The following is a 12,687-nucleotide window of genomic DNA, read 5'->3' on the forward strand; positions in this document are numbered from 1 at the left end:
TTTAACTGATACAGGAACGCAATGTTGTTGATGCCACAGAGGCAATGTTAACCTGTACGTCAATCTCACTGATCTGATGCATATTGTATTGTAACTTTTCCAACAAGATTTTTCAAACAAAAATAAAGTTTAAATAAAAACAACAACACACAGACACCACGACTGACACACACACACCATGACAGACACACCATGACACAGACATGACACAGACAGACACACACACACCATGGACAGACACACACACACACCGTGACACAGACACACACACACCATGACACAGACCATGACACAGACAGACACACACACCGTGACACAGACAGACAGACACACACACAGCATGACAGACACACACACACACCGTGACACAGACAGACACACACACCATGATACAGACACACCGTGACACAGACACACACACACACGACACACACACACGACACACACACACACACACACACACCCTGACACAGACACACACACACACACACCATGACACAGACAGACACACACACACACCATGACACAGACAGACACCATGACACAGACACACACACACCATGACACAGACAGACAGACACACACACACACAGCATGACAGACACACACCATGATGTTGTAGAATTATTAGGCCCCTTATAAACTATACCCTTACTGGGCCCCTTTAAAACTATACTCTTATATTCCTTTCATAGGCCTCATAGTTTAAATCCTACAAGAATGCTTTGTTCATAGAAATAGTGTGTCAGCAGGAAATGCTAGGATCCTGTTAAGTGAAACATTGTAGCAGATAGTCTTAATAAAATGTGTAATTGCTAAAAAGGCCTTGAGAGACTAACGTGCCAGTTACTCAAAATGGATAGCTGCCAAAGCCCACCTCCCATCGAGTGAGCTCCTCGTGCCAGCAAGATGGTGCTGAAACCTGGAGGAGAAGATCATGACGTCAGCTATGACATGAGATGTAACACCCAGTGGGGAGGGCATTTAACTAACCACTTTACACCTAAGCCAATTGATAATGTTTTCTTGTTGATATCTTGATTTTCTTCAATGATGTAATTTTGCCTTTATAAGGGTCTGCGCACCCACTTTTTAACAGATGCCATTAAATTTTCTGAAGTTCTTTCATTTAACCTGAACCTCGTGTCAGTGTGAATTTACTTCTGTGTATACGCAATTTAATCATCTCTAATTTGGCCAGGAACAGATAGTCATTCAAACTTATTTGTTTGCTGAAAAGATTACTATATCAGTTGGCGCCCAACGTGGGGTTCTGGGTTATGCCCTGCTAGGGCAGCCGTCCAAGAAGACGCGGGGTGGATGAATCCTGGGGGAAGGAAGGAGATTGATCACCTCTGAATATGCGGTAGAGTTTGCTGCAGCACCTGGCCGGTATGTTCCAGCCCCTGTGATTGACCTGCCCCAGCGTCTGAGATTGGCTGCCGAGAGGACATCAAAGTCAGGTAATATCTTGCCCAGAGACCCCTGTACCTTACCTGTTGACTATCTGTTACCTGGGTGTGTTTGAATTGTTTTGTCTTTAGCTTATGTGCCCGGGTTGAGTGATTGCCTGTTTACCCCTTGTAGGAGCCACGTGGCTGTGGCTGTAAGGAAAGAGGGGGGTGGATCTGTGGAAGTTTTCCTGGGGATCCTCTGTTTTCCTGTTTTACTCTTTTAGGGGCCGAGTAGCTACGGCAGTAAGGAAAAAGAGGGGTGGGAATCTGTGGAGGGGTGTAGACTCACTGCTTCCAGGGGATTCCCCATAAGTGTCGCTTTGACAAGCTAGCCTCATTGGACACCACGTTACTCTGCTTGCAGAGGGGTGGAACACTTCAGCCTCGAGCGCTGACGCTGGAAGTGTTCCGTTTTGTATTGGTGGGATTGGATTCGGGCAGGCATTGCTGTCTCCATCACCATGTGGTAGTGTGACTTGCGGGTGGTTCCGCAACAGGGACACTACGGGAGTGAGGGTAGAGGTGGTTACGGGTTCGAACCACTATAACGAGGGAGGCATACGGAACTCGGGCCGGTGTTTGCTGTGTTCTGTTGCTGTCATGTAGTGCGGCTAATCTGCAGTCATTCCCTGAGCATTATTACATTGAGGGAGGTGGCTTCGTCCACATGAGTAAAGGAAAGGGATTACTGTTGAACTTATTTGCACTGTGATGCATGTACTGTATTTACGCTTGAATATTGTCTTCATTGTCTGTCACGCAGATTCCTGTGTTTACTTTCATCTTACTCTCTGTATCATTTACACTTTCCCCTCCTATTTCTCTTTATTGAGAGAAGTGATTGGTCACACACTTCTCGCCTCGCTCCAATCCGCAGCTACCTCGGGTAGGCGGAACCAGTGACTAGTCTACATTTTGGGAAGACGTACGTAGGATTTATTCTTACGTAGCAGTCGAGCACTGTAGACATTCTCTTTCCATTTATCTTTCTCTATATCTGGGACGCCTTATATAGAGGGTATGGGACAGAAATTAGGTAAACCCAATAAGGGTTGGTTAGCGTGTGATTTGGTAGAAGATAGAGAAGGAGAAGAGATGGTTAAAAAGGTTGATAAAATTGCTAAAGTGTGTGGGATTGCCGTACCTCCGTGCGGTAGATTGCAGCCTGAATGCTGGCATAAGTTACTGACAGAAAAGAAAGGAAAGCTGTTAGATCATGATTTAGTCCGGACAGTGGAGTCTTGGTACCGAGTGGCAAAGGCTATTCAGCAGGAGGGATGGATTGAGGAAGAGGTTGAACATAAAGGTTTAAAGATGTTTGTGTACTATAAAAGCTTTGTTGCCGGGAAGTTCTCCCAGCCGGCCCCCACCCCTGGTCCTTTCCCCATCACTGCCCCTGTTTGCCCAGTCCTGAATGCTGATGGATCCCTATTTTCCCCGCCATCAGTCCCGCAACTCCCATCATCCTCATCCAACCAATCACCCCGTCCATCTCCCTCTAGTCCATTCCACCCCTCCAACAGGACCTCCCTCCGTCCGTCCTCACCCACACGCCCACGTGCCCACCCACCTTCCATTTCTTCTCCCACGGACCCATCCCCTCTGTCCGTCTCTCCTCCTACCACTCCCCTGCTTTCCCCTCTTGTCTCTCCTACTTCCCCCGCTCCACCTTCTCCTCCTCCTACTTCCCCCGCTCCACCTTCTCCTCCTCCTACTCCTCCAATCCCGCCTACTCCACCCTCATCCCCTCCTACTCCACCCGCTTCTCGTCCTTCCTCTTCCGCGTCCTCATGTCCATATCCTTTGTATCCTTCCGCCCTTCCCAGTCCCTACCCGCCGCCACCACCCTACGCCTACTCTGCCCAAATGTCTTGGCCCCTCTCATATCCTCACCCGTCACTTCCACCCTATTCATCCATTACCCCTGTGCCTCCCGTAGTCACGCAGCCGGCCCATACTTTGCCCACATCCAATATGGCCGCCACCTCCGTGCTGAACCCAAACGTCACTTCCTTCCACGCCTCTAATATGGCGTCTCCCAGTCACACAGCACCTCTTATGCCGGTCCTTCCGAATGATTTGCTACCACCAACTTTTAATTCACCAGCAGCCCCGGCCGGTGGAGTGCCACTCCTACCTCCAGCCTTGACACCACAAGTAGTGCATCCCCCGGGAGCCACGCGCAGATGAGTTTGATGCAGTTAGTTCCCATGACTACCAGGTCCCGCCAGTCTCCAGGGGAGTTTCGCCCCAATCATCCCGGCGTTCTCTAAGCGACCCCTTCGGCCGTAGACATCAGGGAGACAAGGCCCCTATAATGTATGTCACCTTTAACCCAACTCAGGCTAGTGCACTAATGAAATCACTTCCTGACCCTGAAAAGCAGCCCATGCCCTTCTACAGAGCGATAGTTCAGATCCAGCAGACCTATTCCGCCGCCTGGCGAGACTTGTTGAGCCTTTGTGCCATTAAGGCAGGAGATGCCTATTGGCCTAGCATTGCCCGCCATCTCTGTACTAATTGGTTAGTCAGTGATACAGATTATATGTCTGGAATTGAGTTCTGTGATCAACTGAGGGCCTGGGCTAAGGACAAGCTTGCAGACCTGGCAGCAGGCCTTAATGACATTATCCAGGAAAAAGGTGAATCTGTAGATAGATTTCATGCCAGACTTTTCCAAGTGTTCACTGACCTAGGGTTTGAACTCAGCAATAAGATACACGCTCAAATGCTCTCTGGAGCTTTTGTTCAAGGCATCAAAGACTCTATACGCAAAGGTATTATTGCTGCCTGCCCTGAGTATAGAGTGGTCCCCCTTGATAAGCTGCTCCTAGTTGCTAGGGGCCTAGAGGCAGCACAGGTTCCGAGGAGACCTCTTCCCACTCCTATTATGGTGTCACGACCACTGAACCCCAGAGGCACCAGGCATGCAGATGTAACCTGCTACAACTGTGGGTAAAAGGGCCATTACAAGAGCAATTGTCCTGCACCCCCTAAACAACAAAGACCATATGCTGACAGGCAAGGATCTAGGCCTACAGCCACCACAAAGGCCCCAGCATCTCCTCCTGATTCAGCCCAAGAAGACTAGGAAATTGGCAAGCCTGTATCATTAACCCCTGTTATGGCAGTGTCTACAGGGGAACAAGTGGGTCCATTAGCCACTGTTACCTTACCCATAAAAGGTCACCCCACCACATTCCTTGTTGATACAGGTGCAGCCTGAAGTGTTCTGCGAGAACAAGACCTGCCTGATTCTTCATTTCTGTCCAATATTGATGTCTCATGTGTGGGAGTAGATGGTCTTCCAAGACATAGCCCATTAACTAAAGATAAAGAAGTGAAAAAGCCCTAATAACTCTTCCCTATTGGGGAATAACCCACGAATAATAAATAGAAAAAAAAGACGGAAAGTATGGAACCAAAGGTTCCTATGTGGAAGAGTTATAAATGTAAAGGGAGTCCCTACCTTTAATAATCCTAAGGGTATAGGTAAATAAAAAAGACAGGAGGGAAAGATAAGGTAAAGGGACTAGCTGTGTAAAAACACATGCAGATCCAAACAACCACTTAAACAGAGAGATTCCAAACCTAATATGGTGAGGTCAAACACCTCCAAACTGAAAGGTTGTTAAAGGGGTAGGAGGAAAGCGGAGGAGGAGGAGGAGGAGGCAAATACACCTCCTTAGAGGGGAGAATAGAAAATCCCCAAAACCAATTACAAAAAAAAAAAAAAAAAAAGTAGTAACCCCCAATCTCTGAAAGAGAGGGTACTGTTTCTGTTACATCGGCACTGTGATAAAACACAAGTGCCTACCTTATTACCCTACTACCTTCCTGGCTAAATAGCTAAAAACGAATCCACCCTAACAGACGTACAAACCAAAATACTTTCTAAAGGTTTATCTTTTGTACCGACACACCCTAACAGACGTACAAACCAAAATACTTTCTAAAGGTTTATCTTTTGTACCGACCCCACTCTTTAATAAATTGATGTGGACGAAAGACTTGCACTTGTTTGCCCGCAAGTTAGCTCTACATAAGTATCACACACATAAAAAAGAAGTGCAAGCACAAAACCTAGGACTCACAATCACAGACATGGACTGCTTAGATACTTTGATCGAACTACTTGATTCTAATGACCCCGTAAGTAATATCCCAACCACGCATCTCGCACCCAAGAGCCGATTTACTCCCCATCTGAAAGACTACAAAAATATCGAAGTCTTTTTGGAGATGGTATGTAGAGATATCGAAAAGGCAGACTTGGGAGATCAGAATATCAAAATCTGTGGTAACCTCACTAGAATGGAAAAATTGGCATGCAAACAACTGAATGAGAATGTTGACTTGGTAATCAAACCATCCAATAAGGGTGGGAATATAGTGCTTATGGATCGGTCCAACTACATCCAAATGGCACAGTGTCTATTGGGCGATAGGGAAACCTATCAGATTCTTAGTCACGACCCCACTCCACAATACTCTGTTGAAATTAAAACTTTGCTGAACCAGGCCTTAGTAGACAAACTCATTACTAAGAATGAGTTTGACTTTATGCTGGTTAAACAGCCAGTACTTTCTACGTTTTATAGTTTACCTAAAGTTCACAAGTCTTTAGTTAATCCATCAGGTAGACCAATCGTGTCAGGATGTGGCAACCTGACTCAGAACTTGAGCATATACCTAGACAAAATTTTGTCCCCCATTGTGTCAAGATTACCCTCTCATATAAGGGATACCAAGCAAATGCTAAATTTTTTGAAGGACATATCCATACCAGAGCAAGCAGTGCTATGTAGTCTGGACGTGGAATCGTTGTATAGCTCTATACCACACTTGAAGGGCATTGATAATATCAAAGCAATTCTACAACAAGAGCTTCAGTCCTCAAACCTCTATATCAATTTTGTCTCGGATGTACTCAGAATGGTACTGACTAAAAACGTTTTTCTGTTTAATGGCACCATCTACCAACAAATTAAAGGGACAGCCATGGGGACTTCGTGCGCCCCATCCTACGCTAACCTTTACTTGGGAACTTGGGAGAATCAAACCCTAAAGGCGCCACCTTTACAGAAATATTCAGAGTCAGTAGCATTCTGGAAAAGGTACATCGACGACGTCCTATTTGTGTGGACAGGGTCTATTAAGGATTTTGACGATTTTGTTAAAATCCTGAATACAAATGATTTCGATCTAAGATTTACTAGCGAGATAGGTGGTAACCAAATCAACTTCCTAGATATTACTATCACGATTAAGGAAGGGGGACTGGTACAAACAACTTTGTTCAAAAAACAAACTGCTACGAACAGTTTCCTTAACTGGACTAGTTACCACCCAAAACCACTCAAGGCTGGCATTCCAATCGGCCAGTACCTCCGATTAAGACGCAATTGCTCATCTACGGAAGACTTTAAGACCAAAGCTTGGGAATTAAGGCAAGCCTTCAAGAACAAGGGGTACCCAAATAGGGTCCTACGTAGAGCTTATGCTAGAGCCATCAAGACTGACAGGGATACACTTCTCATTGATGAGAAGGTACAACCAGTAGATGACAAGAAACTGATTAGATGTATCGCCACATTTGACGCTGGGTGGGTTTATATGATGGATACACTCAAGCGTTACTGGCCGATTCTTAAGTCCGACCCACATCTGAAACATGTAATTGCCCCCTTCCCCTCAGTTACGGCGAGGAGGGGGAGAAATTTTAGAGACACCCTGGTACAGAGTCATCTGGCACCCTGGAAAAGGAGCCGTAATAATTATCTACCGAAGGGGTCGTATAAATGTGGGCATTGCAGTGCATGCGAATTTATGGAAAGGAATTCCAAAGAATTCACTGACAGCAATAATACAGAGGTGTTCCCTGTTTGGTCATTCTTCAACTGCAGAACAGAAGGGGTGATTTACTTACCCACCTGTTCGTGCGGCATAAAGTATGTGGGGAAAACATTCAGACCTTTTAAACTACGGATCAGGGAACACGTTAACTCAGTTAGGAGACCCTTAGAAACACCTATATCCCGTCACTTAAGAATACACCATTCAAATTCCTCTAAAAAACTGAGGTTTATGGGAATTGAGCACATCCCTCAGACTCAAAGGAAAGGTGATTGGGACACGAAATTGAGACAACGTGAGTCCTACTGGATCTACAGACTGAAGACTCTCTCTCCCGCTGGATTGAATGAGGGTTTTTCATTCACTGCTTTCTTGTGATTACTCTCTTTTTTAGATGTAATATATAATTAGGGACATCCCTTACAAGTCCTATGTACATAGTAGGTTGGACACTTGTATATAGTCACTGTTTATTTAAATGTATGTTTTATCACTGTGGACTCTGGTGTGGGATTGAGTATAGGGAACCAATAAATCTGATAGTCCCTTGTACCTACCTTTTCAGGACCTTATAGGGTTGTTACCCATTAGTCTGTAAGGCAAGGAGACTAATAAAGTTGTGTCCTTACTATCAATACTTTCATCACCAAGTTTTCCTCTTTATATTTCGTGTTAGGGTGCAATCTAATACTGCTTTGTGTCATACAAAAGTGCACAATTTAGAATCTTCTCAATAATATCCTAGTTACCTAGGATGCAGTAAGATTGATAATCAGACCGGGCATATTAAGGGGGGTCGTGTTACTGACTGTCTATACGTCTTTACAGAAAAATCTCCGCTAGAGGATTATGACAGATTAATCCAGCCGCAGGGAGGTCTTAAAATGATCGACAGCGGCGTCATCACATGACGCGATCAAACCACTCCCCCATATGTGCCGTCTGCCCCCACGTGTGCACTCATCTAATATGGGAGGGTACATGGGAGGTCTTACCCTGATTGATAGTCGTGTCACCACATGACATGACCAGACCACTCCCCTATACGCTCCCACGTGTGCACCCATTAACCTTTCCGGTCATATGGTCTATAGAGCACTCCAATCAAAATCTTGACTGGCATCCTCTGACCAATCAACGGACCGTTCAAAACGGCGGGGTGCGCACGCAGGATTGATACACAGCGGTAAACTGTTTCAAGTTGATTGCAACAATCCCTATATAAACGAGCACAAAGCCATGCAGAGGCTTATTACTCCTGACGACGGCGTGTTAGCACGCTGAAACGCGCGTCGAGTTCTCATTTATTTAATTATTTGTTGTGTTCACTTGGGTAGCACTTATGGATTAGTTTAATTTAATTTAATTCGTTTTTAGCTATTTAGCCAGGAAGGTAGTAGGGTAATAAGGTAGGCACTTGTGTTTTATCACAGTGCTGAGGTAACAGAAACAGTACCCTCTCTTTCAGAGATTGGGGGTTACTACTTTTTTTTTTTTTGTAATTGGTTTTGGGGATTTTCTATTCTCCCCTCTAAGGAGGTGTATTTGCCTCCTCCTCTTCCGCTTTCCTCCTACCCCTTTAACAACCTTTCAGTTTGGAGGTGTTTGACCTCACCATATTAGGTTTGGAATCTCTCTGTTTAAGTGGTTGTTTGGATCTGCATGTGTTTTTACACAGCTAGTCCCTTTACCTTATCTTTCCCTCCTGTCTTTTTTATTTACCTATACCCTTAGGATTATTAAAGGTAGGGACTCCCTTTACATTTATAACTCTTCCACATAGGAACCTTTGGTTCCATACTTTCCGTCTTTTTTTCTAGCCCATTAACTACTCCTTTACGGGTTGGCAACTGCCCCAGCCTGCTCGCCCGTTTTGTGGTGTCATCCACATGTCCCATTAACCTATTAGGCGCTGATGTGCTTTCACGCCTCCAGGCATCAATCACCTTCACACCAGAAGGCCAAGTGGAATTATCCTCAGCTCTGTCTGATTCAGATACTTCCGCCCTGTGTTCCTTGCCTTGTATGCTCCATCTAGAGAAACCCCATGGTTATGCAAAGGCCATGAGAGACAATTTCCCTGAATGTCTAATGAACAGTGTCCCTAAGACTCTGTGGTCCTCAGGCCCAGAAGACATAGGCCATCTTAAAGTCCCTCCAGTGATGGTCAAGCTCATTCCAGGGGCAAAACTGTTGAGAAAGTCCCAATACCCATTGAAACCTGCCCAAGCAGCAGCCATCACTAAGCAAGTACAAGCACTACTGGAAAAAGGGGCTCTTGTCAAATGTGAATCTCCATATAACACTCCATTGTTTCCTGTAAAGAAAAAGACACCCAAGGGTGAACCTGAGAAGTACCGAATGGTCCAGGACCTCAGGGCAGTAAATGAGGCGACAGTTCTGGACACTCCAAATGTGCCAAATCCGCACACACTCCTCTCTGGTGTTCCACCATCTGCTAGATACTTCACGGTGATTGACCTGGCCAATGCTTTCTTCAGTGTCCCCCTGGAACCGAGCTGTCAATACCTGTTCGCCTTCACACATGAAAAACAGCAATATACATGGACTGTCATGCCCCAAGGGGCACAGAATTCCCCAAACCAGTTTGCAAAAGCAATGAGTTCTATCCTTAACCCCTGGCAGTCTGACCATCCGGAAGTTGTTCTACTCCAATACGTGGATGACCTACTCCTTTGTGGGGACGATGTCCCTACAACAGAAAAATGTTCCCTGGATCTCCTCTGTTATCTTGCAAATCAGGGATGTAAGGCGTCTCTTGTCAAATTGCAATTCCGCCAACCTACTGTGATTTTCCTAGGCCACTGCCTGTCACATGGCACCAGACATCTTACACGTGACCGTGTCAGAGCAGTGTTGGCCATTCCACCTCCAAAGACCACAAAATCCCTGCATGCCTTTCTAGGCCTCATCTCCTACTGGATCCCTGAGGCCTCTCTGCTCATGCAACCCTTGTATGATTCTCTCAAATCAGACCCCTTTTGTCTGTCACCAGAAGCTTATGACAACTTTTATATTCTTCAGCGCGCTATTGCTTCAGCCCCTGCTCTTGGCAAATTATTTGTGTCTGAAAGAAAAGGCCATGCTACAGGTGTCCTCACCCAGCCACATGGTCCCGGAGGACGCCAGAGGCCTATTGGATTCTTCTCATGTCAACTGGATATTGTGGCCAGAGGAACTCCCTCCTGCCTTCGTGCTGTCTTTGCAGCTCAAGAACTTATTGAATGTACTGGGGGCCTGGTTCTAGGACACTCTCTTACTGTTTTGGCACCTCATGACATTTCCGCCATAATTAACCAGGTCCAAATTAAACACGTTACAGCTGCCAGGCACCTTCGACTCCAATGTCGTCTACTGCTACCTGACAACGTCACTCTCCAAAGATGCCAGGTTTTAAACCCGTCCACTCTTCTGCCACTCCCTGAGGGGGGTAGCTACTATGGATTCATCATGGATGAGGGATATGTCCTACTCCTTGCACACACCCTTACAAAACTGCTCCCCAATTTACCTCCCTGTGACGGGCCCGAATATGCCTTCTGTACCATGTGGTACAAACCAACCATCAACCCTGACCCTCATTATGAAGATTAACTTTTTCAATTGGTTGAGGTAACATTCACCTTACAAGATTTCTACTACGATACTGAAGGTAACAGCATGGCTTTGATCCAACTGCCACATGGACTTGAACATCTGTACCATCATTGGGACACAGCTATTCCACATGTCCCTGTAACCAAGTCAAAGACTAAGTCATGGGGTGATCTTGGGCCTATGGCAAAATTATGGGCTACCATGGATGATTCACAACTTCAAGAAATAGGTGTTGCCAGGTATGCATCAACTGAACATGAACATGTAAGAGCATGGCCACGTTACCTTCTGGAAGAAGAATTTGAAGACCTGGTCATACACCACGACTATGATCCAGAGACCCCCCATGACTGCTTCGAACAGATGAAAATGGAAACAACACACCTACCAACCGTGCATGAGGATCCACTAACAGATCCTGACATCACCCTGTTTGTGGACGGCTCCAGGTATGCTGATGAAGAAGGAAAATATCATACAGGATATGCCGTCACCACAACAGATGAAATTATTGAGTCATCATCTCTACCATCAACAAAGTCTGCACAAGAAGCTGAATTACAAGCTCTAACTTCAGCATGCAAGATCTCTGAAGGAAAACGCGCCAATATCTACACAGATTCAAGATATGCACTGGGCGTGGCTCATGACTTCGGACTGATTTGGAAAACAAGAGGATTTCTTACTACTGCCGGTACACCAGTCAAGCACAGTTTTGCAATCAAGGAGCTGATGGATGCCCTCCTACTTCCAGAAGAGGTGGCAGTTTTGAAGATAAAAGCACATGGGAAGTTGGACTCGGATGAAGCAAAGGGCAACCATCTAGTTGATCAAGCTGCAAAGCAAGCTGCAAGAGGACCACAGGAAGTGGAAAGAAGAGTGTCCGGAAATGAAGAAACTCCAATATTCACTTTGCAGACTCTTCCAACCGATCTAAAGATCTTACGAGAACAACAGGCTACAGTAGCCCCCGAAGAAATACAAAAATGGAAACAGAAAGGGGCTGTTCTAAAAGATGGAGTGTATTACAAGTCGTTGAGGAGCCAACTCGTAAAGAGGCCATACTAGATTTAGTGTTAACAAATGGAGATTTGGTATCAGATATTACTGTAGGTGAAAGTTTAGGATCCAATGATCATCAGTCAGTGTGGTTTAATATAAGAACAGTGACTGAGTCACACCACACAAAAACTAAAGTTTTAGACTTTAGAAAAACAGACTTTTCTAAAATTAGAATATGTGTAAAGGAGTCATTATCAGACTGGAGCAACTTAAATGGAGTCCAAAATAAATGGGATTATTTAAAAGCTGCACTACTGAAGGCAACAGAAAATTGCATTAGGCTTGTCAGTAAAAGCAAAAAATTCAAGAAACCACTGTGGTACTCCGCAGATGTGGCCAAAATAGTAAAAAACAAAAAGTTAGCATTTAGTAATTATAAAAAAACCCAGAGTGAGGAAGACAGAATGACCTATACGATTAGGCAGAAAGAGGCTAAGCAAGTTATAAGAGCTTCCAAATCACACACAGAAGAGAAAATAGCACAGTCAGTAAAAAAGGGGGACAAAACTTTTTTTAGATACATAAATGAGAAAAGAAAAGTAAAACAAGGATTAGTTAGATTAAAAACAAAAGAAGGAAGGTATGTAGATGAGGATAAAGGTCTAGCTGACTGCCTCAATGAATATTTTTGTTCGGTATTTACAGCTGAAAATGAAGGAAAGGGACCTCTGTTAAAAAAAGGATAAATGAGTCATTT

Source organism: Pelobates fuscus, chromosome 10 (assembly GCF_036172605.1).
Source record: "Pelobates fuscus isolate aPelFus1 chromosome 10, aPelFus1.pri, whole genome shotgun sequence".
Taxonomy (NCBI): Eukaryota; Metazoa; Chordata; class Amphibia; order Anura; family Pelobatidae; genus Pelobates; species Pelobates fuscus.